The sequence below is a fragment of the Bos taurus genome, chromosome 24 (genome assembly GCF_002263795.3).
Source record: "Bos taurus isolate L1 Dominette 01449 registration number 42190680 breed Hereford chromosome 24, ARS-UCD2.0, whole genome shotgun sequence".
Lineage (NCBI taxonomy): Eukaryota > Metazoa > Chordata > Mammalia > Artiodactyla > Bovidae > Bos > Bos taurus.
In genome coordinates this window covers 48,153,339-48,180,875 of record NC_037351.1, presented here as the reverse complement: position 1 = coordinate 48,180,875, position 27,537 = coordinate 48,153,339, and the positions used below count along the sequence as shown (strand labels likewise).

General features: G+C 43.7%; 1 long non-coding RNA gene across 1 annotated transcript; it reads left to right on the top strand.

The window, feature by feature from the left end:
• Positions 1-200: 200 nt before the first annotated feature.
• On the top strand, positions 201-27,204 carry LOC132343740 (uncharacterized). The gene is made up of 2 exons (XR_009492670.1): positions 201-839; positions 27,026-27,204. It is a non-coding gene; the product is annotated as an uncharacterized lncRNA (long non-coding RNA).
• The last annotated feature ends 333 nt before the right edge of the window (positions 27,205-27,537 follow it).

Genomic DNA, 27,537 nt, shown 5'->3' with positions numbered 1-27,537 from the left:
TGCCAACGGTGGGGGTGGCAGAGGCGGAGAATCCTCCAGCTGGGCAGTTGGGACTGGCACGCAGCATCCCGCTGGGCCAGCTGCAGGGGTTCCAGATGGCCAGCCTTGGCTCTGTCTGTCTCCACTGCCAGCTTTTGTTTATGTCCCAGCGTCATCCCTCTCCCCGTCAAACACACGCTGAGAGTCCTGGCACACCCAGAGCTGTGGCAGGAGGCTTCTTGATGGAGATGGCCTTTCAAGGCACATTTCTCTTTAAAAAGGAGGACGGATGAGACAACTTTATTGTGGAAAACAGTTAAGGCCAAAGGGAATTGGACTACATAATGTCTGTTGACAGCATCTGGGTATGTCAAGTAGGAATCCAATCTTCTAGAGAGTAAGAATGTTTTTATTACAGCATGTTCAAAATGAAGACTAACCTGGAAAATTTAGCTTGGATCGTTTACAATTCCTAGAAATCCTTACTTAGTTGGTTAAAACATCAAGTGCCATATGATTTCATGGATATGAAGTTCATCCTAAAGGAGATCAGTCCTGGGTGTTCATTGGAGGGACTGATGTTGAAGCTGAAATTCCAATACTTTGGCCACCTGATGTGAAGAGCTGACTCATTTGAAAAGACTCTGATGCTGGGAAAGATTGAGGGCAGGAGGAAAAGGGGACGATAGAGGATGAGATGGTTGGATGGCATCACCGACTCGATGGACTTGGGTTTGGGTGAACTCCGGAAGTTGGTGATGGACGGAGAGGCCTGGTGTGCTGCGGTTCATGGGGTTGCAAAGAGTCGGACACGACTGAGCGAGTGAACTGAAGTTCAAGAACAGGCAAAATTAATTGAGGTGAGAAGTTGGAATTGTGGTTACCTATGGGGGGAGTTGACTAGGAAGGAGCAGGAAGGAAACCTTCAGAGTGGGGAAAATGGCCTTTACTGGGACCTGGGCAGTGGTTACAAGTGCTGTGCTGTGCTTGGCTGCTCAGTCGTGTCTGACTCTTTTTTTTTTTTTTTTAATTTTATTTTTTTTTAAACTTTACAATATTGTATTAGTTTTGCCAAATATCGAAATGAATCCGCCACAGGTATACCCGCGTTCCCCATCCTGAACCCACCTCCCTCCTCCCTCCCCTACCCTCCCTCTGGGTTGTCCCAGTGCACCAGCCCCAAGCATCCAGTACTGTGCATCGAACCTGGACTGGCGACTCGTTTCATACATGATATTATACATGTTTCAATGCTATTCTCCCAAATCTCCCCACCCTCTCCCTCTCCCACAGAGTCCATAAGACTGATCTATACATTGGTGTCTTTTGCTGTTTCGTACACAGGGTTATTGTTACCATCTTTCTAAATTCCATATATATGTGTTAGTATACTGTATAGGTGTTTTTCTTTCTGGCTTACTTCACTCTGTATAATAGGTTCCAGTTTTATCCATCTCATTAGAACTGATTCAAATGTATTCTTTTTAATGGCTGAGTAATACTCCACTGTGTATATGTACCACAGCTTTCTTATCCATTCATCTGCTGATGGGCATCTAGGTTGCTTCCATGTCCTGGCTATTATAAACAGTGTTGCGATGAACATTGGGGTACATGTGTCTCTTTCCCTTCTGGTTTCCTCAGTGTGTATTCATGTCTGACTCTTGGTGACCCCATGGATTGTAGCCCACCAGGCTCCTCTGTCCATGGGGAGAAAACTGGAGTGGGTTGCCATGCCCTCCTCCAGGGAATCTTTCCAACTCAGGGGTTGAACTGAGAGGGTAAGAGGCAGGAAGGCCAGGGGTCTCCAAACGGAGGAAATAGAATGTAAGTGTCAGACATTTGACGGAGAGATAAAGCAGCAGGAGGAAACAAACTACAAGTGTCAGATTTTTTTTCCTTCTCTACACAAGATTAAAAGCAGGTTCCTCTTAAAATTCTGCGTTGCCATGACGACACCTGGTTCCACCTGAACTTAACTTTTCTCAAACCTTGAGTTAACCAATGCGTTTTTCTTATGGAAATGTTTTTCTTTTTCTTTTCTTTTATTTATTTTATTATTATTATTATTTTTTACTTTACAATATTGTATTGGTTTTACGATACATCAACATACATCCGCATATATATGGAATTTAGAAAGATGGTAACGACAACCCTGTATGCGAGACAGCAAAAGAGACACAGATGTATAGAACAGTTTTTTGGACTTTGTGGGAGAGGTAGGAGGGGGATGATTTGGGAGAATGGCATTAAAACATGTATAATATCATATAAGAAACGAATCGCCAGTCCAGGTCCGATGCAGGATACAGGAAGCTTGGGGCTGGTGCACTGGGATGACCCAGAGGGATGGTATAGGGAGGGAGCGGGGAGGGGGGTTCAGGATGGGGAACACGTGTACACCCGTGGCAGATGCATGTTGATGTATGGAAATGTTTTTCTTAAGCGATGTTAATTAAACTATGTATGTGCTTTGGAATTTGCCTTTCTTCAAATGGTTCCACCTAAGACTAACTTTTTTTTTCTCAAACCTTGGGTTGATAATAGCTCAACAAACCAGTATTCAGATCAATTGTTTTATGGCTGGGGGATGACACACCTCAATGCATCCTATCTCAAAAATGTATATTGTGGGAGAGGGGCCTGGTGAAACTCCCTCAGCCTTGAGATGTCTCTCTTATCTGATTAATAGCTTTCCAACAGACATAAAACATCTGGCTAAAGACTAGCACGGGGGCACTCTTTCTGCCTCCTTCTGATGTCTACCAGAAGCTTTTCTGTCTCTTTTATACTTTAATAAAGCTTTGTCACACAAAAGCTCTCAGCGATCAAATCTTGTCACTGGCCCCAGATTGAATTCCTCTCCTCCAGAGGCCAACAATCCTGGCATCTTTCATGGCTTAGCAGCAACCTTTCAGAACCCACATTGCAGGTGGATTCTTTACCATCTGAGCCACCAGGGAAGCCCAAGAATCCTGGAATGGGTAGCCTAGCCTTTCTCTAGGGGATCTTCCTGACCCAGGAATTGACCCGGGGTCTCTTGAATCAAAGGTGGATTCTCTACCAGCTGAGCTACCAGGGAAGCCCATAGGTATATTCACATGTGAAAATTCATTGAGACAGACATACCCTTAATAAGGTTAGTGTACTCACTATGATGTGAGTATGATAAATCTCAATACAAAAGTTAAAATTTTTTTCCATTGCCTATTGTGGGTTAAATACTGCTGGCCACTCCCAATACACGTTCTTGTAACACAGACAGACAACCAGGCAGTTAAAATGTGACATAGTCAGTGTGGTTGGCAGGAACTACCGGTTTCTGGTCCATATGCATTTTCTCTCTCAGTAGTCACAGAATCCTGACTCTTAGCTGGGAACATTGCTACCCAGGATAAAGACTACATCTTCCAGGTTTCTTCACTTATGACTAGCTCCTGGCCGGTGTGATATAAGGGGGTGTGCCAATGGGATGTCTGGGGAGATCGCTTAGAGGGAAGGGTCACCTTTGGAACCTGCCGCCCCTCCCAGTGTCTACCGTGTGGATCAGAGGCTGCATTTGCAACTGCCATTTTGGATCACGTGGTGACCTTGAGGATGAAGTTTTGTGGTGAGGATGCTGGAGAAGAAAGAGTGGACGATTTCATGGAGCTGCCACACTGGCCTCAGACTGCCCACCTTCACAACAAGTTTTTAAATGAGTGAGTAGACTCATGAGTGTTTGTCATCACATTTCGGGCCTTTGTTTCTCACAGTCTAACTAATCACAGGGTGACATGAGAGACACAGGAAGGCACTGGCTCAGCATGGATGGCCAGTTGCCATTGGCAACGATTTCTCAGACAAAGTGCCGCTGGAGCTGAGTCTTGAAGAAACTTGGCTAAGAGAGGTGATGTCTGTTAAAATGCTTTTATGAGCGAGTCTCACCTGGTAGGAAAATCCGTTAAGGGTTGTTCATTTCCAGTCAAATAGACATTCTCTTACCTTTAAGAAACTAATAATCTGATCTGCCTTTTGGGCATGGAGAAACTAGAAATACTTCACTTGTACTGGTTATTTGAATAAACATTGATAAAATGAATAAGTGAAGCTTTATTGCTTCGTTTTATTTGGAATATACCCCTAATGAAATTAAAGCTCTAGTTTATGCTCAAAGGTCATTTCTTCTTTCTTAAAAAATATTTATTTATTTATTTGGCTGCACCAGCTAACTCTTTAGTTGTGGCCTTTAGTGGCAGCCTAAGCTGAAGTTAAACGGTTCTATGAAGACCTACAAGATCTTTTAGAACTAACACCCAAAAAAGATGTCCTTTTCAAAATGCAAAAGTAGGAAGTCAAGAAACACCTGGAGTAACAGGCAAATTTGGCCTTGGAATACGGAACGAAGCAGGGCAAAGGCTAATAGAGTTTTGCCGAGAGAACGCACTGGTCATAGCAAACACCTTCTTCCAACAACACAAGAGAAGACTCTACACATGGACATCACCAGATGGTCAACACCGAAATCAGATTGATTATATTCTTTGCAGCCAAAGATGGAGAAGCTCTATACAGTCAGCAAAAACAAGACCAGGAGCTGACTGTGGCTTAGATCATGAACTCCTTATTACCAAATTCAGACTTAAATTGAAGAAAGTAGGGAAAACCACTAGACCATTCAGGTATGACCTAAATCAAATCCTTTATGATTATACAGTGGAAGTGAGAAATAGATTTAAGGGCCTAGATCTGATAGATAGAGTGCCTGATGAACTATGGAATGAGGTTCATGACATTGTACAGGAGACAGGGATCAAGACCATCCCCGTGGAAAAGAAATGCAAAAAAGCAAAATGGCTGTCTGGGGAGGCCTTACAAATATCTGTGAAAAGAAGAGAAGTGAAAAGCAAAGGAGAAAAGGAAAGATATAAGCATCTGAATGCAGAGTTCCAAAGAATAGCAAGAAGAGATAAGAAAGCCTTCCTCAGCAATCAATGCAAAGAAATAGAGGAAAACAACAGAATGGGAAAGACTAGAGATCTCTTCAAGAAAATTAGAGATACCAAGGGAACATTTCATGCAAAGATGGGCTCGATAAAGGACAGAAATGGTATGGACCTAACAGAAGCAGAAGATATTAAGAAGAGGTGGCAAGAATACACAGAAGAACTGTACAAAAAAGATCTTCATGACCCAGATAATCACGATGGTGTGATCACTCATCTACAGCCAGACATCCTGGAATGTGAAGTCAAGTGGGCCTTAGAAAGCATCACTACCAACAAAGCTAGTGGAGGTGATGGAATTCCAGTTGAGCTATTTCAAATCCTGAAAGATGATGCTGTGAAAGTGCTGCACTCAGTATGTCAACAAATTTGGAAAACTCAGCAGTGGCCGCAGGACTGGAAAAGGTCAGTTTTCATTCCAATCCCAAAGAAAGGCAATGCCAAAAAATGCTGAAACTACCACACAATTGCACTCATCTCACATGCTAGTAAAGTAATGCTCAAAATTTTCCAAGCCAGCCTTCAGCAATACGTGAACTGTGAACTTCCTGATGTTCAAGCTGGTTTTAGAAAAGGCAGAGGAACCAGAGATCAAATTGCCAACATCCGCTGGATCATTGAAAAAGCAAGAGAGTTCCAGAAAAACATCTATTTCTGCTTTATTGACTATGCCAAAGCCTTTGACTGTGTGGATCACAATAAACTGTGGAAAATTTTGAAAGAGATGGGAATACCAGACCACCTGACCTGCCTCTTGAGAAATCTGTATGCAGGTCAGGAAGCAACAGTTAGAACTGGACATGGAACACCAGACTGGTTCCAAATAGGAAAAGGAGTACCTCAAGGCTTTATATTGTCACCCTGCTTATTTAACTTATATGCAGAGTACATCATGAGAAACGCTGGACTGGAAGAAGCACAAGCTGGAATCAAGATCGCAGGGAGAAATCAGATATGCAGATGACACCACCCTTATGGCAGAAAGTGAAGGGGAACTCAAAAGCTTCTTGATGAAGGTGAAAGTGGAGAGTGAAAAAGTTGGCTTAAAGCTCAACATTCAGAAAACGAAGATCATGGCATCCGGTCCCATCACTTCATGGGAAAAAGATGGGGAAACAGTGGAAACAGTGTCAGACTTTATTTTTTTGGGCTCCAAAATCACTGCAGATGATGACTGCAGCCATGAAATTAAAAGACGCTTACTCCTTGGAAGGAAAGTTATGACCAACCTAGATAGCATATTCAAAAGCAGAGACATTACTTTGCCAACAAAGGTCTGTATCAAGGCTATGGTTTTTCCTGTGGTCATGTATGGATGTGAAAGTTGGACTGTGAAGAAAGCTGAGCGCCAAAGAATTGATGCATTTGAACTGTGGTGTTGGAGAAGACTCTTGAGAGTCCCTTGGACTGCAAGGAGATCCAACCAGTCCATTCTGAAGGAGATCAGCCCTGGGATTTCTTTGGAGGGAATGATGCTGAAGCTGAAACTCCAGTACTCTGGCCACCTCATGCGAAGAGTTGACTCATTGGAAAAGACTCTGATGCTGGGAGGGATTGGGGGCAGGAGGAGAAGGGGATGACAGAGGATGAGATGGCTGGATGGCATCACCAACTCGATGGACATGAGTCTGAGTGAACTCTGGGAGTTGGTGATGGACAGGGAGGTCTGGCGTGCTGTGATTCATGGGGTCGCAAAGAGTCGGACACGACTGAGCGACTGAACTGAACTGAACTGAACTGAAGGGATCTAGTTCCCTGACCAGGGGTGGAACTTGGGTCTCCTGCATTGGGAGCTCGGAGTGTTAGCCACTGGACCACCAGGGAAGTCCTCATTTCTTCTTTTTGTGAACTCAGAACTTATGGTGAAAGACTTGCAGGATCTCTAATCGAAAAATTATAAACCATTACTGAGATACAGTAAAGAAGATATACATAAATGTTTTGAGATGCTCATTATTGTTAATATATCCATTTCCCTCCAACCGAGATCTTTCTTCATCAAGTGATGCTATAATTTTCCTCTAAGTGCTGTGTTCGCTGCATTTTCACAAATTGTTGTTTTGTTTCATTTTCATTCCATGCAAAATATTTTCTAATTGCCACGTGTCTTCTTTGATTCATGGGTTACTTGGATGCATGGTACATAGTTTACAGAGATTTGGGATTGTCCAGATATCTTTCTGCAATCTATTTCTAATTCCAGTACGGTCTGAGATCATAGTTTCCATGATTTCAATTCTTTTAAATTAATTGTTGTAGCCGTGGTGAATGTTTTATGTGCACTTGTAAAGCATATGTATTCTGATGTCATTTTTGGCATGTTCTATAAATTCGATTAGGTCAAGATGTTTGGAAGTGTTGTACAGGCCTGCTAAGTCTTTCCTGATTTTTCTGCTTATTCTATTGAGTAGCATCACCATATACTAAGGGAGGGGCTTGCGTTGCCAGAAGGATTTTTTCTCAAAGCTCCTTCTCTGCTCTCAGCTCCCCTGTGTGCCTGCCCCTCAGCGTCTCTTCCCAAACACTTCCCAAACAGACCGCAGTGGTCTGTTACTTGATGCTTGCTGGCGGGTGCTGATGGCGGAAGTATGGTTCTCTGTTGTTCCGTTTCAGCCCCAGCCTTGGGCGGGTGCTGGTCTCTGTGTCTTAGAAGTTGGGTTTTCTCCAATAGAGACCTAAGGGTGTGGATCCAGCTCCTCCCCTGGGAGTTCAGACTTTCTTCTCTTCCCTTTCTCCAGCGGCAGTGTGTCTTCACATGTGCCCTAGGGGTCAAAGTGTTGCTGGCCTGTCCTCAGTGGCTTAATGCCCTTTGTAGGGGAGAAAAGATATGGGTGTGATCTCATGCCTTTCCCACAGCTATTAGCACATCCCTCTTCCAGTTTTGAGCATGGAGGAAGGTTTTCCCTGGACTTCCTCCTTCTCCCCTTTTTCATGAGTGTTTGGTGGCTTCATGTGAGACAGGCTGGGACATGGGGCCCCTTGTTGCAGTGCGGCAATGCCTGAGCCTGGACACACCTCTCTCAAAGCAACAAAATACAAAGAAACTATATGGGACTAAAAATAACTGCAAGGTAGTTAGAGCAGATTCTGAACAAAAGATACAAAGATACAACTGCCAGGTCTGAAGAACCAGGAGCAAAAACAGGATACTACATACCACCTAAAGGCTGGGCAAGCCACGGCCCCAGCCTGACCCCTGGACACACCACTCGCCCAATATTAGGAGCAGGCAGCAAGCGAGCAAACCTGTTGTTTTTTCTTGCTCCCCGGTGCTGCAACAGAGACGTCCATAAAGCCTCGCCTGAATTTCGTGGCAAAAATTTCATCAGTTTCTACTGATTGTGGAAAATTCTGAAACAGATGGGAATACCAGACCACCTGACCTGCCTCTTGAGAAACCTGTATGCAGGTCAGGAAGCAACAGTTAGAACTGGGCATGGAACAACAGACTGGTTCCAAATACGAAAAACGTCAAGGCTGTATATTATCACCCTGCTTATTTAACTTCTATGCAGAGTACATCATGAGAAACGCTGGACTGGAAGAAGCACAAGCTGAAATCAAGATTGCTGGGACAAATATCAATAACCTCAGATATGCAGATGACACCACCCTTATGGCAGAAAGTGAAGAGGAGCTAAGAAGCCTCTTGATGAAAGTGAAAGTGGAGAGTGAAAAAGGTGGCTTAAAACTCAACATTCAGAAAACGAAGATCATGGCATCTGGTCCCATCACTGCATGGGAACTAGATGGGGAAACAGTGGAAACAGTGGCTGACTTTAATATCTTAGGCTCCAAAATCACTGCAGATGGTGACTGCAGCCATGAAATTAAAAGACGCTTACTCCTTGGAAGGAAAGTTATAACCAACCTAGATAGCATATTCAAAAGCAGAGACATTACTTTGCCAACAAAGGTCCGTCTAGTCAAGGCTATGGTTTTTCCAGTGGTCATGTATGGATGTGAGAGTTGGACTGTGAAGAAAGCTGAGTGCCGAAGAATTGATGCTTTCGAACTGTGGTGTTGGAGAAGACTCTTGAGAGTCCCTTGGACCGCAAGGAGATCCAACCAGTCCATTCTGAAGCAGATCAGCCCTGGGATTTCTTTGGAGGGAATGATGCTGAAGCTGAAACTCCAGTACTTTGGCCACCTCATGCGAAGAGTTGACTCATTGGAAAAGACTCTGATGCTGGGAGGGATTGGGGGCAGGAGGAGAAGGGGATGACAGAGGATGAGATGGCTGGATGGCATCACTGACTTGATGGACGTGACTCTGAGTGAACTCTGGGAGTTTGTGATAGACAGGGAGGCCTGGCATGCTGGGATTCATGGGGTCACAAAGAGTCGGACACGACTGAGCGACTGAACTGAACTGAAGGAAGCCAAGAACCCGGCTGCTGCTGCTGCTACTAAGTTGCTTCAGTCATATCTGACTCTGTGCGACCCCATAGACGGCAGCCCACCAGGCTCCCCCGTCCCTGGGATTCTCCAGGCAAGAACACTGGAGTGGGTTGCCATTTCCTTCTCCAATGCATGAAAGTGAAAAGTGAAAGTGAAGTCACTCAGTTGTGTCTGACTCTTAGCGACCCCAAGGACTGCAGCCTACCAGGCTCCTCTGCCCATGGGACTCTCCAGGCAAGAGTACTGGAGTGGGTTGCCACTGCCTTCTCTGAAGAAGCCGGCTAGGGTACCACGAGGAGAAGCACGCTGAGGGGCAGGAGCTCCTTGCAACTCCCGGTGGTTCTACTGTCTCAGGCTAACCCACCCTTGGCCTTTGTGATTCTTCAAACATTTTATCCGGTTGCTTCCTGCTGACTTGTCTGCTGGCCTTTTCTTCCCTTTTTGCCCGGTTGCAAGTGTGCACAAACAGGGCTCGCGTCCAGTCTCTCCTCTAAGGCGGGGCCCATCCACCCTTAGATTTCATGCTAGTTGTGTTGGCCTGGGACATCCGTTTTTTGATGGGCTCTAGCAAATTATGATTTTGTAGATTTTCTAGCTTTTTCTGGCTGTAAAGAGGGTCAGAAGGGATGACTTTGAGTTCCTTTCAAAAATCATATTTATTTTCTATGGATGAGAATTTATTATCAGAAAAATGATTTTCAAGAACTGGTATGGGGAGGGGGGAATAAAATTGGCAAAGAGGGTCAAAAGCGGCAAACATTCAGTTATGAAATAAGTAAGTCACGGGGATGTAATGTAAGCGTGGTGCCTACAGTAGCAGTACTGTATTCTGTATTGGAAAGTTGCTAAGAGGGAGATCTTAAGTTTTCATCACAAGAAAAAAATTATAACTATGGACGGTGATGAAGCTGACCTCCTGTCATGGTCATTTCTCAATGTATACAAACATCAAATTGTTATGTTGTACATCTGAAAGTAATATAATGTTATATGTCAATTACCTCTCAATAAAAATAAATTAAAAATTTTTAAATACATGTGCATCAATATCTGTGAGATGTTCCAAAGGCATAATTCCAAACATGTTTAGTAATGAGCAGCAATGGTAGCTGAGTAGTTTCTCAAGATAAGTGCTCCCAGCAAGGAGACTCATTTAGATGTTCAAGTTCTAATGGTTTTTATTTTTTCAGTCATGCCAGATCTTAGTTCCCCAACCAGCGATTGAGCCCATGCCCCACTGCAGTGAAAGCAGGGAGTCCCAACCACTGGACCACCAGGGAATTCCCTCTAATGGTTATTTACAGTCCCATTACTGTATTTGGGGTCGCAAAGAGTCGGACATGACTGAGCGACAGAACTCAACTGAACTGTATAGTTATAAGAAAACTGGAACATATTGCCACCTAGGTCTTGGTAACATTAATTAACTTCTTCAATCTTCAGTTTTCTCATCTGAAAAGATGGGGATAATATTATAGTTCACATACAATAGAATTACAGAGAGTACAGGCAGAACTGAGCACAGATTAATAATAAATGCTAAATAGATATTGTATCTATCATTGTGTGCCACTAGAAACAAAAATATTATTTTGCTTAAGAGAGGAATGCCCATACATTATATTGCCCTTGTAAAATCATTGATAACATCCTCTTTCACTTTCTAAGATGTCCTGATTTGGACAATAAATGAGACATGCTCCTACACAGATCACACAGCTTGTAAGTTGGGGTAGCAGAGATTTGAACACAGGGCACTCTGGGCTTCCCAGGATGGGTAGTGGTAGAGAATCTGCCTGTCATGCAGGAGACACAAGAGACACAGGTTTGATCCCTGGGTCGGGAAGATCTGCTGGAGTTGGAAATGGCAACTCACTCCAGTATTCTTGCCTGAAAAATTCCATGGACAGAGGAGCCTGGCAGGTTACAGTCCGTGCGGTCACAGTCCACAGGGTCACAAAGAGTTGGTCGCAAGAGTGACTAAGCATACACTCCTCACCCTGAGTTAGGGCCGTGGAAATTCTAAGGTTAAAAGTAAGAAGAATTTCTGGCACAGAGGCCAAGATCTCTCCTTTCTCTCTAGCCTCTGCCCAGGCTTCATTCCAGGATGTTCCGCAGAGCAGGAATTATCCAGTATATTCCATGTGCAGAAGGCTGCCTTCTCTTCTATCGACTTCTTGTTCTGTCTTGTTTGTCTTGCTTTTCATTTTGTACTTTCTAATCTGAGTAGTTCTCATTTTGATCCTTCCACGATATTCTCATTTAGGATTTCAAAATTAGCATTGAAAGGCAATTTTGCTTTAGCTCAAAGATGTTCCCCTTGAACTTTATAACAGATGACAAAATACTTGGAAGGGGAGGGATAAATTAGGATCTTGGGATTAGAAGATACAAACTGCAATATATGAAATAAGCAATGAAATCCAACTGTACAGCATAGGGAACTATATTCAATATCTTATAATAAACTATGATAGAGAAGAAAAAAATGTAATCACTGGTGAAAAAAGCACTTAAGATCCAGTTAGTGCATTGCAAACTAGAAATGCTGACCAAAGTAGGGGCTCCAGGGAATGAGGGAGGGCTTCCTCTGGGGGCATGAGAAAGGCCAGGCAGTTGACATCTACCAAGGGGTCTCTTCTGGGGCCCTCTCTCCAGGCTCCTGGGAACAGCACTGTCATCTTCCTCTTGATGGGACACCTCCCTTCTCAGTCAGGAATGAAGCTGAGGCTCAGACCTTGTCAATTAGTGACCACGAGGACCTAAGGGATGGGCCTGGAGACCCCACCTGGGCTGATGGGACTCATTCCAGGGTTTTCTTAGAGGTGTTGGGATAGAGGCAGTCTCTTTCAATAAATGGGGGAGAGAGGGAGCTGCCTGTGGCTGCTGGTGGTCACTTCTGCCACCCCAAGGGGTTGAGGGACAAGGATGCCATCCCAGAGGAAGTGAGAGCCAAAGGTGGAGAAAGATTCCTGAAGAACTGGTTTCTGCCCTCCTTGTAGCTGAGGGAGTCTGGATGGCTACAAGGAATTCTCTAGGGGTACTTAATGACTATAGAGTAATGATCTGAGTTTGGTGAATACTGTCCAAAAATATCTGAGAGTCACACTACCTGTGTTTAGTGACCCCCTATTGTGAGAGATTGATTGCTCTGTTCATTACTTCCTTGGACTGTGTCTTTGCAGGACCACCTAGCAAGAGCTGGAGCCTCGTTCCCTCTTTATTGAATCTGGGCTGGCTTGTGACTCACTTTGAATAGAAGAGTGGGGCAGAAGGGACAGTGTGCCAATTCCAAGCCCAGGCCCCTGCCCTGGGAGAGCCGCAGGCTAGTCTGCTGGAGGACGAGGGGCCATGTGGAAGACAGTCCCAGAGCCCCAGATTGCAGCCTGCCAAGACATGCAAGCAGAGCCACCTCGCCACCTGCCCCTGACCACAGAGGCACAAGGGAGCCAGCAAAGGCTGAAAGGACCACCTGAGGGAGCGTAGCTTAAGTTAACTGATCTGCAGAACCGTGGACTAAATAATTGTTGATTGTCTTGATCCACTAAGATTTGGGGGTGATCTGTTTACCAGCAGTTAATAAACTAATACTCTTATTATGACTGATACTTTATATGCATTCATCAAGCACTCCAGCTTTGGAGATCAATCTGATTTTCAGTGCTGGCTCTATAACTTACTAGCTGTGTGACCTTGGGCAAGCTGTTAAAAAACCATCTTTGCTCAGATTTCTCATCTGTAAAACAAAGATAATGACAGTAGTGATGAAGTTTGGGTAATATAAATGAAAATAATGCCTGTGAAGTACTTAGCATGGTGCCTGTTGACATCCAATAAACCCTTATCCTGGTGATGCATCTTCCAAAGTATCAACAGCAGCTGTTAAACCTGTTTTGTAGATGAGGAGACTGAGCCTCAGAAGGCTAAGCTGAGGATAATAGCTACCAAATATGGAGAGTCCACTCTGTCCTGGAAGCTTCTTAAGCCATATCTTCTTGAATGGGAGCCGTAGAGTCTGGAGGTGCAGCACAACCCAGGTGAGCCCAGGTGAGGCCTGGTTAGGGCCAGACAAGGGAGAAGAGTCCACCCCCTCACCACCTGGAGAGAGCGTGACGTCTGGACCTGAAGAGTTTGCAGACCAATGTTCTCTCAGGGAGAAGATGAGCCTGAGCACAGGAGAGCAAGGGAGGCCTGTAAGATTCCAGGGAGGGGCCACCCCACCCTCGTTTCAGCTTTTACCCAGTGCTGCAGGGCTGGGGTCCCGACAGGTATGATTTCCCGATCACTCTCTCATTCTGCTTCCCACAGCTGGGTCATTTGCCACTGAGCACCGCAGGACACTTTGTCTAGACTGTCTCCCTGCCCCAGCCAGACAAAGTTAGAACTGTGAATCACAGAATAAATAGGTCTTGGATTCTATGTTCCTCCCCAAATCAGAATAGTTGTACAGCAATTAGTGGAAAGGTAAGACTAGTTCCCATGTCCTCCTGAAGTGCCAGAGCATCTAGAAAAGTGAAGGTGAAAAGCAGTTGACAAAATAACCACCATCTTGATTATATTTATTGTTTTTGTCCAGATCCCTCTCTTCCTACGGGCAAACCCCAAACTCCAAATTAACTTGCTCATGCACTAAAAGTAGACCCTGCTGTCCAAAAGATCTTTTTGGCACAAGACCTAGGAAGAGATCATTGGTAGCCCATTCTGCCTTCCAATAAGCTCTTAGGATAAAGGCAGCATGAGATTTCTATTTCATTTTCATATCTGAACAACTCTGAATGAGGTGTCTTGACTGGAGGTATTTTTAGAAACACTAAGAAGAATGTTCTTTCCTCCTTTCTCTCACTTGGCTGTTAGACCAGCCTTTCTCTCTCCTCTTCTGGGAATGTGTTCGTTTCTATCTACACCCAAATATTATGAAGAGCCTCAGCAAGGAGTGGGATTTTGCAATGTGGAACCAGAGCCTTCAGCTGACTCCAGCTTTTGCAAAAAGAACCCACAGACCGAGTGACTTGTTTCCAGGATTCACAGGATGCTGGCATGTGGGATGTGGGCGATTTTCCTGTTGCCTTTAGTGACCTATCTTTTCTATCTCTATGACCCAAGTCTTAATCGTCTAACTGCACAGCTGAGGGATATATCACAATTTTCATATTATTTTAATTCAATTCAAGTCCTTTTTATTGAGCAAAATGTAAAGGAAAACTCTCAATTGGCCCAGAAGCAAGTTAATTAGAAGAGTTAAATAATAAAACAATACAATATATACCCTTCTCATACTCAGTTAGAATTCCCAGTGCTTAAAGTAATGCCGACTCATGTTGGGGGCTAGATAAATGCTTCTTGAGTGAATGAATGAATGAATATGCCAAATGCCGGAAGGGATAATGCCTCTGTTCAGACCTTCATGTCTCTCTAGATTACCACAATATTTTTCAAATATCTCCCAGCTTCCATTTCTCTCCCACTCTAATCCAGTCTCCATCTGACTGTCACTGCAATCTTTACAAACTGAACACTTACTGATGTCACGCCCAAGTCTAAAACAGCCCTGTTACAAGGCTGTTTCATGGCTCTCTACTGCCCTCAGGATCAAGTTTATTACATTATTCATTTATTTACTGAGCCAAAGACCTCATGGGGCTGTTTTCTGAACTGTGCTTGAATACTTCTAGTGACAGGCATCTTCCTATGCATTCATCACACATACAGACAACTCTGGTTATTAAAATGAGTGAAACAGCCAGGACTGGACACCAGGACTCCTTCGTATGAGGGCTCTCCAGAGAAGGGACCAACAGGGTTGATTGACCTGTCTATTTATCTATCCATCCATCCATCTATCCATTCATCCATCTGTCTACCTATTCATCCATTATCTATCTATCTCTATCAGGAGATTTACTATAAGAAGTGGCTCATGCAGAAGGAAATGGCAACCCATTCCAGTATTCTTGTCTGGAAAATCCCATGGACAGAGGAGCCTGGCAGGCTACAATCCATGGGGCTGCAAGCAGAGGACGAGGAGGCCCATTGTCTGTTGACTACAAGCTGGAGAGCCAAGAGATCTGGTGGTGTAATCCAGTCTGGGTCTGAAGGCCTGAGAACCAGGGGGCTGATGGTGCAAGTCTTTGAGTCCAAGAACCAAGAGCACCAGTGTTCAAGGGTAGGAGGGAACGGGCGCCTCGGCTCAGGCAGAGAGTGAATCCAACCCTCCCCCACCGTTTCGTTCGGTTAAGCGCTCAGTGAACTGGAAGACACCCACTTACCCTGACGAGGGGCATCTGCTCAGCCAGGTCACTCTTGCTGTGACCACTGATGTTCAAAGGGATTATTGCTTTCGTCAGATTCCCTGGTGGCTCAGACGGTAAAGCGTCTGCCCACAATGCGGGAGACCCGGGTTCGATCCCTGGGTTGGGAAGATCCCCTGGAGAAGGAAATGGCAACCCACTCCAGTACTCTTGCCTAGAAAATTCCATGGATGGAGGAGCCTGGTGAGCTACAGTCCATGGGGTCACAAAGAGTCGGACATGACTGAGCGACTTCACGACTTGGATTAACAACTACCATCTTTATCATTGTTTCTATTTGTTGTTCTTGCCATTTATTCCTATTTTTCTCTTCCATTCTTTTCCGGCCATTTATGATTTTAACTGAACATTTTACATGATTCCATTTTCTCTCTTTTCTTAACATATCATTATACTGTTTTAAAAAACTTTTTTAGTGGCTTCCCTAGAGGTTGAAATATACACTTATAACTAGTTCAACTCTGCTTTCAAATAACACTATACCATTTCATGGGTAGTGTGAGTACCTCATAATAGCAAAATAATTCTAATTCTTCTAATGATCCTAATAATAACGCTAATACTAAGCATATGTAATTAAACACATCATTGAGATGCTTCCACAAGGAAGCCCCACCACCATGCTATGAGAAGTCCAAGTCACACACAGATGGGACCTGTGGGTGCTCCAGTTAACAGCCTCATCTGAGCTTCCAGCCAACAGCATCAACTGTCAGCCATGCAAGTGAGATACCTTGGGTTGTAGCTCCTTCAAGTCTTCATACAACTCCAGGTCCACCTATCATTTGACTGCAAATTCATAACAGTCTCTAAGTAAGAGAAATTTTAGGGAAGTCAGTGAAAATACTGTGCATAATACTGTAATGGATGGTACATATAATACTTTCCATCCAAACCTACAGAACGCACAACACCAAGAGTGGACCCTGATGTGCACTACGGACTTTGGGTGATAATGATGTGTTGATGGAGATTCATCAATGTAAAAAATGTACCCCTCTGGTGGGGGATGTTGATAATGGGGTGGGCTATGCATGTGTAGGGGCAGGGAGTGGATAGGAAATCTCTGCACCTTCCTCTCAATTTTGCTGAGAACCTCAGTTCAGTTCAGTCATTCAGTCATGTCCGACTCTTTGCGACCCCGTGAATCGCAGCACACCAGGCCTCCCTGTCCATCACCAACTCCCAGAGTTCACTCAAACTAACGTCCATCAAGTCGGTGATGCCATCCAGCCATCTCATCCTGTCGTCCCCTTCTCTTCCTGCCTCCAATCCCTCCCAGCATGAGGGTCTTTTCCAATGAGTCAACTCTTCGCACGAGGTGGCCAAAGTATTGGAGTTTCAGCCTCAGCGTCAGTCCTTCCAGTGAACACCCAGGACTGATCTCCTTTAGAATGGACTGGTTGGATCTCCTTCAGTTCAGTTCAGTTCAGTTCAGTCGCTCAGTCGTATCTGACTCTTCGAGACCCCATGAATCGCAGCATGCCAGGCCTCTCTGTCCATAACCAACTCCTGGAGCTCACCCAGACCCATGTCCATCGAGTCAGTGATGCCATCCAGCCATCTCATCCTCTGTCACCCCCTTCTCCTCCCGCTCCCAATCCCTCCCAGCATCAGAGTCTTTTTCCAATGAGTCAACTCTTTGCATGAGGTGGCCAAAGTACTGGAGTTTCAGCTTTAGCATCATTCCTTCCAAAGAAATCCCAGGGCTGATCTCCTTTAGAATGGACTGGTTGGATCTCCATGCAGTCCAAGGGACTCTCAAGAATCTTCTCCAACACCACAGTCCAAAAGCATCAATTCTTCAGTGCTCAGCCTTCTTCACAGTCCAACTCTCACATCCATACATGACCACAGGAAAAACCATAGCCTTGACTAGACAGACCTTTGTTGGCAAAGTAATGTCTCTGCTTTTGAATATGCTATCTAGGTTGGTCATAACTTTCCTTCCAAGGCGTAAGTGTCTTTTAATTTCATGGCTGCAGTCACCATCTGCAGTGATTTTGGAGCCCAGAAAAATAAAGTCTGACACTGTTTCCACTGTTTCCCCATCTATCTGTCATGAAGTGATGGGACCGGATGCCATGATCTTCGTTTTCTGAATGTTGAGCTTTAAGCCAACTTTTTCACTCTCCACTTTCACCTTCATCAAGAGGCTTCTTAGCTCCTCTTCACTTTCTGCCATAAGGGTGGTGTCATCTGCATATCTGAGGTTATTGATATTTCTCCCGGCAATCTTGATTCTAGCTTGTGTTTCTTCCAGTCCAGCGTTTCTCATGATGTACTCTGCATATAAGTTAAGTAAACAGGGTGACAATATACAGCCTTGATGTACTCCTTTTCCTATTTGGAACAAGTCTGTTGTTCCATGCCCACTTCTTACTGTTGCTTCCTGACCTGCATACAGATTTCTCGAGAGGCAGGTCAGGTGGTCTGATATTCCCATCTCTTTCAGAATTTTCCAGTTTATTGTGATCCACACAGTCAAAGGCTTTGGTATAGTCAATAAAGCAGAAATAGATGTTTTTTCTGGAACTCTCTTGCTTTTGCTATGATCCAGTGGATGTTGGCAATTCGATCTCTGGTTCCTCTGCCTTTTCTAAAACCAGCTTGAACATCAGGAAGTTCACGGTTCACGTATTGCTGAAGCCTGGCTTGGAGAATTTTGAGCATTACTTTACTAGCATGTGAGATGAGTGCAATTGTGCGGTAGTTTGAGCATTCTTTGGCATTGCCTTTCTTTGGGATTGGAATGAAAACTGACCTTTTCCAGTCCTGCGGCCACTGCTGAGTTTTCCAAATTTGTTGGCATATGGAGTGCAGCACTTTCAGAGCATCATCTTTCAGGATTTGAAATAGGATCTCCTTCAAACTGCTGTAAAAATGTTGTCAGGGAGCGGCTTTAAATAAAAAAGAGAAACAGTTTCTCTTTAGTTCATTTCTCTCTCTCTCTCTCTTTTTAATTTCTGTAGGTACCTTGTCAAAGCACCTAAAAGAAACATATGGACACTTAGAATTCTCAGCCAGGAAATCTCCATAGTCAAATGTACCAGTTTATTAGGTATATTTTCTAAGAATGTCACTGAAGTTCCCAGTGTTGCAACTTCCCATCCCTGCATGAAGAAGAATCTTTTCTCTATTTTCATGCTCCTGCCCATCAGGCTTTCACCAAACATCTCCGCTGAGCCTTTCCAGCTTCTGTCTGTTCACTGCTCTCAAAGCCAATGCCACCAATGTTAGATTAAAAAACAAACAAAAAATGTTCCTCAGCAGAGGAATGGATAAAGAAGCTGTGGTACATATATGCAATGAAATACTACTCAGCCATGAAAAGGAACAGAATGGTGCTATCTGCAGAGACATGGATGGACCTAGGAATGGTCATACGGAGTGAAAAAAGTCAGAAAGAGAAAAATAAATATTGTATATTAGCACATACATGTGCAATCTGGAAGAATGGCATAGATAATCTTATCTGCAAAGCAGAAATAGAGACACAGACGTGGAGAACAAATGTTATGTACACCAAGTAGGGAAAGAGGGGGAGATGTGTTCGAGGTTGGGATTGACATACATGTAATACTATGTATAAAATAGATAACTAACGAAAACCTTCTCCATAGCACTGGAAACTCTACTCAATGCTCACCTAAATGGGAAGGGAATCTGAAAAAGAGTGGATGTATGTAAACATAAAGCTGATTCACTGTACTGTACAGCAGAAACTAACACAACAGTGTAAAGCATCTGTTCTCCAGTAAAAATTAATAGTCCCCACAGCAACACCCTGCTTCCAGGAATCAATATCTACTTATTTCATACATTGCAGCATAACACACACACCCAAATTGTAGTAGCTGAAACAACAGTATTATTACCCCCACTTGACTTCCTTGGTTGACTGGTGGGGCAGTTCTCATGTGTTTATACACATGGTGCCTGGGACTGAAAGCTTCACAGGGCTTGATGTTCAAGATGACTTGCTCACATGGCTTCAAGGTGGCTTGGAGCTCAGTGAGAGCTGGTGATAGGCCTCTGATGGTTTGGGTTTCTCCAGCGTGACAGCTGCTTAGAGGGACATCGCAAGAGTGAGTGTTCCAAGGGACCCAGACTTCTCAGGACCTAGCCTTGGCCATCCCAGAGTATCATTCCCTAACTCACTCTGTTGGCCAAGCAAGTTACTAAAATCAGTCCAGACTCAAGATCAGGAAAATTAGATTCTACCTTTTGATGTGAGGAATCACATGTACGTATCAGAGGAGTGGAATTGTTTGGGACCATCTTTAAAGATTAACTATTACAGATTTTTTTTCCTTCTTTTTTTTTCCTTGCAGTAAAACTCCAGTTTTTCCAAAATCCAGGCTGTGCGCAAACTCAGTATATTAAGTTATTAAAGGCTGACTCTAGATGAATGCACCCTGCTGGTGTATCAGTCAGGATCAACTAGGTTGAACTATTATTACACCTAAGCTCAAAATCTAGAGTCTAATGCCACAGAACTGTTTCGCACTCACACTGCGTGTGTGCATGCTAAGTCGATTCAGTCGTGTCCAACTCTTTGCAACCCTATGATCTGCAGTCTGCCAGGCTCCTCTGTCCATGGGATTCTCCCCAGGCAAGAATACTGGAGTGGGTTGCCATGCCCTCCTCCAGGGGATCTTCCTGACCCAGGGATCGAACTCGGGTCTCTAACATCTCCTGCATTGGCAGGCAGGTTCTTTATCACTAGTGACACTCACACCACGTGTCCACAGAAGTCTTACTCTGGGACCCAAGCTGCTAGACCTGTCGCTGCCTGGACCATTGCTGGTCACTGTGGCAGAGGGAAGGACAGTTTGAAGAGTCATGCGTGGAATGGACAAGCTTCCAGCCGGAAGTGATTCACGCCACACCCACTCACAGTTTCTTTTCCTTTTTCATGTGACCACTCCCAAGTCCACAGGGACGGACAGGGGTCCCATCCCACCGTGCAGCTGGATGGTCAACCAGACATGTTTGGTGAATGACCCTAAGACCACCACAGGCGATATTTGTATTTTAACAGAGGTGAATGCCTTAAGTCAAATAAATACATGTCTAAATGGTGGGGGGTGAGGGGTGGTTTCCAGGCAGCAGTTAAAAGTTGGATTAAGGAGGAATTAATCGAGGCTTTCAGTAGATCCTCTCAGATCCCGCCTTATAGCAACCTCTGCTGGCCCTGACCAGGGACTCGCCCATCCCAGTGCAGTGCTTCCTCGTTCCTTTCTGCACACACTCAGATGGAGGAGGAAGAAGGGGGAAATGACGGTTCACGCACAGGATGCCAGACCTCGGCACTCTTGTTTCCTTTGACGTAGTTCTTGCTCGAGTTCAGAACAGCTCCCCCTGTCTTCAGCTGAGAGTGGACCACCCAGTCCTTCATGGTGTCCATAAGCCTGTGTATGTGACCCACGCGGGGCCAAGGACACAGGACTTGGGAACTGGTCCTCTCTCCCTCTCTGGGAAGATCTTTTGTCTTATATTTCGTCCTGAGTCAAATAGACCTAGATGTGGATTCCACTTCTGCTACTGTATAATGTTGGCCTCAATGTTTCTGAGCCTGGGCTCCTCGTCTGCAAACTAGGGATGGCAATATCTACCATGCAGAGTTGTCACGAGGATGAACTGACTAAATGACCATACTGCTTACCAGCTGTGTGACCTTAGGCAAATTACTTAACCCTACTTAACTCCTGGGTTGTTGTGAAGCTTAAGAAGTTAATATTTGTAAAGAGTATACAACAGTACCTTGCACATGCGGATTATTACTTAAATGTTGGCTTCTTAACATTAAGGTATGAGAACTGGCTGAAACAGGGAAGTGCTCTAACCAAATCTTCCGACAAATGTGAGTTCTCTTCTCTCCACCCTCTCGGGCCCAGTTTTGGTTGTAGGAGTCTGGTTTCTCTGAAGACCACAGAATTCCAGGCAGCCTACTTTCTGGCTTTGAACAGGTTTAAGGTGGTTTTTGGAGAAGGCAATGGCACCCCACTCCAGTACTCTTGCCTGGAAAATCGCATGGACGGAGGAGCCTGGTGGGCTACAGTCCATGGGGTCGCGAAGAGTCGGACACTACTGAGCGACTTCACCTTCACTTTTCACCTTCATGCATCGGAGAAGGAAATGGCAACCCACTCCAGTGTTCTTGCCTGGAGAATCCCAGGGACGGCAGAGCTTGGTGGGTTTCCATCTATGGGGTCGCACAGAGTCGGACACAAGTGAGGCGACTTAGCAGCAGAAAAATAAAGTAACAGAGACCCCTAGTGGGCTCTGGTAGCAAATACTCAGACTGGTCTGTGCCTGTGACTGACGGCAGGTGGGTGGGGACCAGGGCGCTGTACAGCTGTGGCGCAAGCCTGCACGCTGGGGGCCACAGGGCTAAGGGGCCACATCAGTGCGGCCTTCACTCTGAGGCTGGTCTCGTCACCAAGGCTCTGTGCCATCAGAACCGCACTCCCGGGCAGAGTCCGTCACTGCAGCAGCCCACACAAGCGTCCAAGAGGATCTGGACTCAGGTAGCCCTGGGAGGCAGCAGAGAGAGGCCAGGAAGGGCTGGTAGAAAATGGACGGGGCTAACAACCCTAGCATCTCTGATTTCCAGTTTCCTGGTCGGCAAGATGGTTACTGTAAAGATGGTTTAAATGAATGGATGTAGAGAGTTAAGTACCATATTGACACACAGAGAGCATCCAAGAAATGGTAGGTATTGTGACTGTTGTCGTTTTATGGTGGGTGAGTGTACATGAGCTAATTAGGGTGTACATCTACACAATACTGGACAAGGTGGAAGGCCCCACAATTCACAGAAGCTGAGACAAAAGCAGACCCAAGAGCTGCGATGGTTAAACAAGACCTCCTGGAGGAGACTGAATCCGGTAGGAACCTTTGGTGACAGTAACAAAAATGACTATGAGGCTGTGTTGGCTCATAGAACTTGGAAAACTTGATCTGGCAGCTTGAAGGTTTTACCAAAGACCCCGACTCTTGTTTTTTTTTTTTTAATTATCATGATGTGTATAAAACATCCAAAATATTTAGAAAACGGCATAACATTCATCTTGGGAAATAAAATAAATATAGTTGAAGCTTTTTGGCCCTTCCTCAATCACATTTTTTTCTTACGTTCTACCCCACAAAGGGAACGACCATCCTAAATTTGGTGTCTATCCTTTCGACACATGCATTGACACTATTACTATATGCATATGTATTCCTAAACAACAGATGGTAGAACTGCATATTTAAAAACCGTATCTAAATATATCATAGAGTATGTATCCTTCTGAAACTTGCGCTTTTTTCAACTTAATGTTAGCTTTTTGAGAAGTCTCTGTGGATATGTGTAGCCTAGCTTATTTTCACTGCTGTATAATATTTTATTGTATGAATTTACCACAATTTTCCATTCTCTTCTTTTGAATCTCTAACTACTACAAACAAGATATGAATGAGTTTATTTGCGAGCTAGACACATCTATATGGCTCGTCTTATTGCTTTATTTTGGTGTCTTTTTATACACGAGAGTATAAAACAATGTTTTTAGTTGGTAGGAAGGACATTTAAGTATTTTTGTTTACAGTTTGTGCTTTTGATCTTTTGGCTTTTCCAACCCCAGGTACATAAAGATATTTTATATTTTTTTCAAATAGTTAAAACATGTAGTTCTTTAATTCACCTGGAAAAGATTTTAATGCATAATGTGACTTGGAATTCACTTTTGTTTTTTTCATACCATTAAGTAACAGACCCAGCATCATATATAGGGGAGGTCATCCGTTTCCTGATAATTTACAATGCCGTCAAGGTTGAAAAACAAGTCCTGTGCATGTAGGGACCTTTTCTATTCTTTACCACTGGTTGGTTTTTCTGTTATTGTGTTAATAGTGCAGCACTGTGATTCCTTTAGCTTCATATTTTGATAGCTTCTAGATCTAGTCCTTATATCATGTTTATCTCCAAAATTGACTTTGTTAGTATTGGCTTTTTGCTTTTTAAAATTTCATACCTTAATAATTTAAATTTGCCAAATTTGATGGAAAAATTTATTTAAATTTAAATGAATTAAATTTATAGAACTGACATCTCTGGTATTCTAGCCATGAAAATAATATTTTTAATATCTTCTTTTAAAATATATAAACATTTTTATAGCTTAATTTCTTAAATTCATTCATGTGTTTTGTTAGATTTGTTTAGTTACCCTTAAAAATGTTTTTTCTTATACTACATTTAAAAAACTCTATTATTAGAGTGTAAGAAAGCAATCATTTTTGTATACTGGTCTCATAACCATACAATTTATGAACTCTCATTAATCCAATAATTAATCTGTATATTCTATTGGGTTTTCTACGTTACCTGAAAATAATTACAGTTTTGCTTCTTGCTTTCTAATACTTATACCTGTAATTTTTTTTTTTTTCTTGTCTGGTGCTAGTAGGATCCTTGTTTTCCGACTCTAAAGGGAATACTGCTAATCTTTTACAATTAAAAATCTTTTATGTAGGTTTTTGCTGGATACTTTAAAAAAGGACATTTCCTTTTTTTCTTCTTCTTTTTTTGAAGGATTTTATTTCTTTATTTATGTTTATTTGTGGCTGAACTGGGTCTTTGTTGCTGTGTGCCGGCTTTCTCTAGCTGCGGTGATGGGGGAGCTACTCCAGTTTTGGTGTGCAGACTTCTCATTGCTTTCTTGTTGCAGCGCACAGGCCCTAGGCACAGGGGCTTCAGTAGCTGTGGCACGGGGAATTAGTTGCCCTACAGTGTGCGGGATCTTCCAAACCAGGGACTGAACCCTGTCCCTGCGTTGGCAGGCAGATTCCTAACCACTGGACAGCCAGGGAAGTCCAAGGATGTTTCCTTATATGTTAGCGTGCTATGAGGGGTTTTAAGGACATTTCCTGGTCAGAAGTCTAGGTATAGCTTAGGTGGGCTCTTTGTTTAGGGTTTCTTAGGCTGCAATTAAGGTGCAGAGGACCTACCTAACTTCTCAACTATAAGCTTTACTTGGGAAGCCTTCACTTCCCATTTATGTGGTTGTTGGCAGTATTCAGTTCCTTGCTGCTATATCTTGCTTCTTGGTAGCAGCTGGATTCTTCAAAGTAAGCAGGGAGAGAGTCTGCTATCGAGATAGAGTCTTATGTAAGTAATCACAGGAGTGACACCCTATCCGTCTTGCTCTCTTTAATTGGTTAGAATCAAGGTACAGATAGCCCCACGCTCAAGGGCGGGGAACTACACAGAGGCATAAGCACCAGAGTTGCTTTAAGAGTTATGTCTGCTCTAGTCTGCTCTCTGGTCTCCAGTGATTAATGCTCTTCTCACATGCAAAATGTATTCACTCCCTACCAGTTCAGTTCAGTCGCTCAGTCGTGTCCGACTCTTTGCAACCCCATGAATCGCAGCACGCCAGGCCTCCCTGTCCATCACCAACTGCCGGAGTTCACCCAGACTCACGTCCATCGAGTCAGTGATGCCATCCAGCCATCTCATCCTCTGTCATCCCCTTCTCCTCCTGCCCCCAATCCCTCCCAGCATCAGAGTCTTTTCCAATGAGTCAACTCTTCACATGAGGTGGCCAAAGTACTGGAGTTTCAGCTTCAGCATCATTCCCTCCAAAGAAATCCCAGGGCTGATCTCCTTCAGAATGGATTGGTTGGATCTCCTTGCAGTCCAAGGGACTCTCAAGAGTCTTCTCCAACACCACAGTTCAAAAGCATCAATTCTTCGGTGCTCAGCCTTCTTCACAGTCCAACTCTCACATCCATACATGACCACAGGAAAAACCATAGCCTTGACTAGACAGACCTTTGTTGGCAAAGTAATGTCTCTGCTTTTGAATATGCTATCTAGGTTGGTCATAACTTTCCTTCCAAGGAGTAAGCGTCTTTTAATTTCATGGCTGCAGTCATCATCTGCAGTGATTTTGGAGCCCAGAAAAATAAAGTCTGACACCGTTTCCACTGTTTCCCCATCTATTTCCCATGAAGTGATGGGACCGGATGCCATGATCTTCGTTTTCTGAATGTTGAGCTTTAAGCCAACTTTTTCACTCTCCACTTTCACTTTCATCAAGAGGCTTTTGAGTTCCCCTTCACTTTCTGCCATAAGGGTGGTGTCATCTGCATATCTGAGGTTATTGATATTTCTCCCCGCAATCTTGATTCCAGCTTGTGTTTCTTCCAGTCCAGCATTTCTCATGATGTACTCTGCATATAAGTTAAATAAGCAGGGTGACAATATACAGCCTTGACGTACTTCTTTTCCTATTTGGAACCAGTCCCCCCAAGTCTTGCCTCATTATAGTATAAACTCGTTATAGTATAAACTCTCCAAAATCTCAGACAAGATGAGCCTCCTGGGGTGTAGCTTGTGAGCACAGCTTCTGTGGACCTGTGGAACTAAAGAGATGAGTTATCCGTTCCCAAGACAACCAATATACACCTGTGGAGAGGCATAGGGTAGTGGTTATAGACATTCCTATTCAGAAAGGGCAAAAATGGAAGGTATAAAGGAGTCACTCTTCCATAACAGTTAAATCCAGAGATTTCATAATATCAGTTAAGTTCAGTCGCTCAGTTGTGTCTGACTCTTTGCGATGCCATGGACTGCATCATGGCAGGCTTCCCTGTCCATCACCAACTTCCGGAGTTTACTCAAACTCATGTCCATTGAGTCGGTGAGGCTATCCAACCATCTCATCCTCTGTCGTCCTCTTCTCCTCCTGCCTTCAATCTTTCCCCAGCATCAGGGTCTTTTCAAATGAGTCAGTTCGTTGCATCAGGTGGCTGAAGTATTGAAGTTTCAGCTTCAGCATCAGTCCTTCCAGTGAATATTCAGGACTGATTTCCTTTAGGATTGACTGGTTTGATCTCCTTGCAGTCCAAGGGATTCTCAACATATGATTATGTTATTACTCTGACAGATAATGGAATGTGTACTTACGTATTCTTTTGTGCTCTAGAATCTTCTGAGTTAGTAGGATTAAGATATTAACATAAATACTGCATTTTCAGAGGTGAAGTCAATTTTTTTTCTCGGGATTCTCTTATTGCCTTTCTTTGGTTATACCTGATACAATCTCTGTGACTGTATTATTGTATAATACATTGTTGTTTGGAAATCCCAAAGTTTTCTTTTTTGCATATATACAGAAACAGAAGAAGTAAGTACTCTTTGTTGTTTTCTTTTGCAATAATATTTTTTACCCTTTTGGAAAACTTTTCTAACTTTTAAAATATTATATAAAGGCATTTATTATTTTATAATTTAATATGCTTTATTCTAAAATAAAAGAAAATGTACTTCTGATTTATTGTATTATTTTTCAGGATGGATCATTGACTTAAAAGGAGACATTGGAAGACTCCCCTTTTCAACCCACAGCTGCACAGTCTACGTTTAAGGAAGCTGAAAAAAATGAAACTCATATATCTCTGACTCGTAGAAGAGAGGAAAATACTCCAAAGAAACTATGTGAAGTTGTGAAAATAAAATGAAAATAGGAAAACTATCTTTTCTTTAACACACACACATATATATACACACACATATATAATTTACTTCTTGTGTTTTTCACAACAGAAAACTTTTGAACAGTATTATGACATAAGGTAGTTTTTATTAATTAACTTTTACTTGGCTTTGTGCTGTGCTGTGCTAAGTTGCTTCAGTTGTGTCTGACTTTGTGTGATCCTATGGACCGTAGCCCACCAGGCTCCTCAGTCCATGGGATTCTTTAGGCAAGAATACTGGAGGGGGTTGCCATGCTCTCCTCCAGGGGATCATCCCAACCCAGGGATCGAACTCATGTCTCTTACATCTCCTGCATTGGCAGGCGGGT